The following is a 5,564-nucleotide window of genomic DNA, read 5'->3' as shown; positions in this document are numbered from 1 at the left end:
CAATGACGGCAAATTTACAAAACAAAAATATCTATCTTCAACATTGTTGCTTTAAAATGTTTTCTATGCTTACTATACTCCAGCAGGCCGTGATATACGTCTTTCTTCCCCCCCCCCCAGTCTATAAATGTGAACTTAAAATAAACGGTAAGGTTATGTAATGATTTATTTTTCATTTTAATATTTTAACTATATTATTTATATAACATATCACAGTAATAACATCGGCAAGTTTGTTGATTTTTTCACGGCTTCCTTAATGTTACTTGCATCACGAATGCAGTAACTTTAGTGGAGTTGTAGAGTATAATTAATTTTTGCAAATATTTAAAAACAATAATTAACAGTGCAATTTAGGTGAAATTGCAGTGGTAAGTTTCCAATTTATAATTATTAGTATATTGAACGTCTCTAAAAATAATATGTTAAAAGCCTAAAGCAGTAAAATCAATATGTCACGTAAGAGGTAAGAAAAGGGAAATTGTTATGTGTGTTACGTTGGGAATACTGAATGTGGAATTTTAGACTTACCGCGGATTGGTTTTGTGCGGAAACCAAGCAAATACGCACTATCTCGCACAAAATAATGTTTATTTCCTTTGATATTTTCTTTACATATTTTGTCCATTAATACTCATTATTTTGTGTGATATTTTAATCGTTTTCCTACACAAATATTGTCATTTCAACGTAGTACACCCCGTGTAATTGTTCAGTCTAACCACCCCTTCAATATAGACTCCTCTATACCTGCTAATTCCGGATAAGAGTGGCCTTGTGGTGGACTACACGGAAACTAAAAGTAAAGTAAATCTATGGCGCTACAGCCCATGAAGGGTCAAGACAGATCAGCCGACTACTGACCTCACGTCCACATACCACGCAGAGGTGAACGATCATACATGAAAACTACATCAGGTAAAATAATTAATTAAAGTTTATTACTTAGAAAAAATTATGTAAAATTTAATTCAATCACTAGTCTAAATATTTAGTACAAAACCTCTTTTCCTACTAAGCCAATTATGTAAGATCAATTTTCAGGGCATTTTAAGGGCATTTTTGAAAGATTTTTAGGTCATAAATGCATTGTTTTTAGGAAATTTTTTCATGATTTATAGGTCATCAAAATCCTAGCCATAATAATAATAATAATAATAATAATAATAATAATAATAATAATAATAATAATAATAATAATAATAATATGTAGAGAGTGAGCCGTAAGTAAAGTCATTAATTTCAGAGGGGTATTCTTTCAAATGTTTCACACAAAAAAGTTTAATACAACTCGTTTTTATATGAAACATTTCATAGCGTGTTTTGGGAAAACCAACATGCTCAGTCAATTTAAGGGAGCAGTGTATTATGATAATAAATTATTGAAATAATTTTAGTTTTGTGCTTTAAATGTGCAGAAATTTATGCGAACAAATGTAACTTTTCGTCCTGCAAAGGAATTATGAAAAGTTACATTAGTTCGGATCAAATTTCTGCACATTTAAAGCACAAAAATAAAATTCTTTCAATCATTTATTATCATAATACACTGCTCTCTTAAATTGACTGAGCATATTGGGAATTAAATCAATGGCTTTCCCAAAACATACTATGAAACGTTTAATATAAAAAAAAAAATTTCTCGCAAAGGAAGCAAAAACGAGAAAAATTGTATTAAAAATTTTTTTTTGAAGTATGTCAAAGAATAATCCACTAATATTAATGACATTACTTATGATTCACCCTATACAATGTTTCGCTCATTTTTAGCAATAATATCATAGCAATTGTTAGGCTATTTTATCTCACATGACAGCTTCTCTCATCATTTCAAATTCAGATTAAAAGCAAAGAGTGAAAATTGAGTAAATTTATTTATTTATTTATTTATTTATTTATTTATTTATTTATTTATGTATTTATTTATTTATTTATCTATGTATTTATGTATGTATGTATTTATTTATTTATGTATTTATTTATGTATTTATTTATCTATGTATTTATGTATGTATGTATTTATTTATGTATTTATTTATTTATTTATCTATCTATGTATTTATGTATGTACGTATTTATTTATTTATTTATGTATTTATGTATTTATTTATGTATTTATGTATTTATGTATTTATTTATTTATCTATGTATTTATGTATGTATTTATTTATTTATGTATGTATTTAATTATTTATTTATCTATGTATTTATGTATGTACGTATTTATTTATTTATTTATGTATACATGTATTTATTTATGTATTTATTTATGTATTTATGTATTTATTTATTTATCTATGTATTTATGTATGTTTTTATTTATTTATTTATGTACTTATTTATGTATTTATTTATTTATGTATTTATTTATCTATATATTTATGTATGTACGTATTTATTTATTTATGTATACATGTATTTATTTATGTATTTATGTATTTATTTATTTATCTATGTATTTATGTATGTTTTTTATTTATTTATTTATGTACTTATTTATGTATTTATTTATGTATTTATTTATCTATGTATTTATGTATGTACGTATTTATTTATTTATGTATACATGTATTTATTTATGTATTTATGTATTTATTTATTTATCTATGTATTTATGTATGTTTTTATTTATTTATTTATGTATTTACTTATCTATGTATTTATGTATGTATGTATTTATTTATTTATCTATGTATTTATGTATGTACGTATTTATTTATTTATGTATTTATTTATTTATGTATTTATTTATTTATGTATTTATTTATTTATCTATGTATTTATGTATGTATTTATTTATGTATTTATTTATCTATGTATTTATGTATGTGTTTATGTATGTATGTATTTTTTAATGTATTTATTTATTTATCTATGTATTTATGTATGTATTGATTTATTTATGTATTTATTTATGTATTCATATATTTATTTATGTATTTATTTATTTATCTATGTATTTATGTATGTATTTATTTATGTATTTATGTGTTTATTTATTTATGTATTTATTTATTTATCTATGTATTTATGTATGCATTTATTTATTTAATTATTTATTTATGTATTTATTTATTTATTTATTTATGTATTTATTTATTTATGTATGTATTTATGTATGTATGTATTTATTTAATTATTTATTTATGTATTTGTTTATTTATTTATGTATTTATTTATGTATTTATGTATTTATTTATTTATCTATGCATTTATGTAAGTATTTATGTATGTATGTATTTATTTATTTAATTATTTATTTATGTATTTGTTTATTTATTTGTGTATTTATTTATTTACGTATTTATTTATTTATCTATGCATTTAAGTATGTATTTATGTATGTATGTATTTATTTATTTATTTATATTGCCAGTAAGTTTGAAATGAATACAAGTTAATAAATACAATGAAAGGTAAACTAGCCCACCCCTGAATGAGTAAGACTCGTGCTCAGGAGGGGATTCCAATACAGACAAAAATAAAATTAAAATTGAGAGTGAATACAGATTAAATAGTGTTTAATATGTTTAAACCCAGTATATGTTAAATCCAGTACAATTTTTTATTAATTTGGAGAGGATTCGTGGTTGAAATATTGTTGGAATAAAATTTGTTTAATAATCTGGGACCTTGACTCATGCTATGATAAAAAGCTGCATTGGTTTTACATTTTGGTTCACACAAACGCAGACAATTCACATTTTTAGTTCTATATTTATGCAGATACCTTTCAAAGTTATTAAAATTTCTATGAAAATGTTTTCATAAAATAAAATAATACATTTGTTTAATGTTGAAAACTTTAAAATGTTTAAACAACAATTCAGTTGGGTAATCTTTCTGCTTTTTTAAACAAATTTTTAATACTTTTTTCTGTAGTAAAATTAAGGATAAAGGTTGGATTTATAAGTTCCACCCCAACCTAAAATACCATACATAAATATAGATTGAAATAATGCTAAATAAATTACACGTAAACAGTTAAGTGACAAAATATTTCTTAGAATAACGAAGTAACATAATGTTTTACGTAATTTATTACAAATATAATGAATATTATTATTCCATTTCAAATTATTATCAACAATTACACCTAAGTATTTAATCTCATTAAGTTCATTAATAACTGAACAATTACAATTTATATCGCAACAATCAGAATTATGCATTTTAATTTGTAGTATAGATGAAATTGGTTTATTACCTTTATTATATAAATGACACTCGGGAGGAAATTAAACGCAGAATAAATATGGGAAATGCCTGTTATTATTCGGTTGAGAAGCTTTTATCATCCAGTCTGCTGTCAAAAAATCTGAAAGTTAGGATTTATAAAACAGTTATATTATCGGTTCTTCTGTATGGTTGTGAAACTTGGACTCTCACTCTGAGAGAGGAACATAGGTTCAGGGTGTTTGAGAATAAGGTGCTTAGGAAAATATTTGGGGCTAAGAGGGATGAAGTTACAGGAGAATGGAGAAAGTTACACAACGCAGAACTGTACGCATTGTATTCTTCACCTGACATAATTAGGAACATTAAATCCAGACGTTTGAGATGGACAGGGCATGTAGCACGTATGGGTGAATCCAGAAATGCATATAGAGTATTAGTTGCGAGGCTGGAGGGAAAAAGACGTTTCGGGAGGCCGAGACGTAGGTGGGAAGATAATATTAAAATTGATTTGAGGGAGGTGGGATATGATGATAGAGACTGGATTAATCTTGCTCAGGATAGGGACCGATGATGGGCTTATGTGAGGGCGGCAATGACCCTCCGGGTTCCTTAAAAGCCAATAAGTAAGTAAGTATCTATTTGTTTTTTTTTTTTTAATTTGTAATTACACGTGTATCTTGCATTTTTTTCTGTTTTATCTCTTTTTTCATGTTACATGCAATTCTGTGTTGTTTTTTTTTAACAAATCTGTACTGTGTATTGTAATTGGGGTTTTGCCCTTTTAAATAAATAAATAAATAAATAAGTAAATAAGTAAATAAATAGATAAATAAATGGTAATTAATAGGCCAAGTTATGTCATATGACAGATTCTCTATCATTTCAAATTCAGATTAAAAGGAAAACTGAAAATTGAGTAAATAGATCCAGAAAAGGATGAGAATAAAGATACGCGTACAAAGAAGATCAGAGAGCGAGGATAGAAGAAAGCTAGGGGTTGAAAATGGAAGGGGAACGAGAAAAAGACAGATAAGGTTAAATAAGACGAAGTGGTAGGCGCTAGATCGAGGAAAAATTTGAAAACGGCAAGAAATGATATGGAAATAAAACAAGAAAATAAATGAAAAACGACACAAAGAATGAGGCGTAGATAACGGAAGTGACATAGCCCGTATTTATTTGAATGGAACGTATTGAGACCAATGACTTTCAGTGTACTACGGATAATGAGAAAATTGAAGTGATTTTTCCAAGTGTAATTCCAGCGGAGTTGCCGGCTGGGGGCGGCTGTAATTCCATTAGCAAACAGACGTCAAGTCAGCCTCGGTCCGCTGGCCTTCCCCAAGTCCCAGGCTTAATCTGAAGGAACAGGCCGTGTCCACCAC

Source organism: Periplaneta americana, chromosome 2 (assembly GCF_040183065.1).
Source record: "Periplaneta americana isolate PAMFEO1 chromosome 2, P.americana_PAMFEO1_priV1, whole genome shotgun sequence".
NCBI lineage: Eukaryota > Metazoa > Arthropoda > Insecta > Blattodea > Blattidae > Periplaneta > Periplaneta americana.
This window is presented reverse-complemented; position numbering follows the sequence as displayed.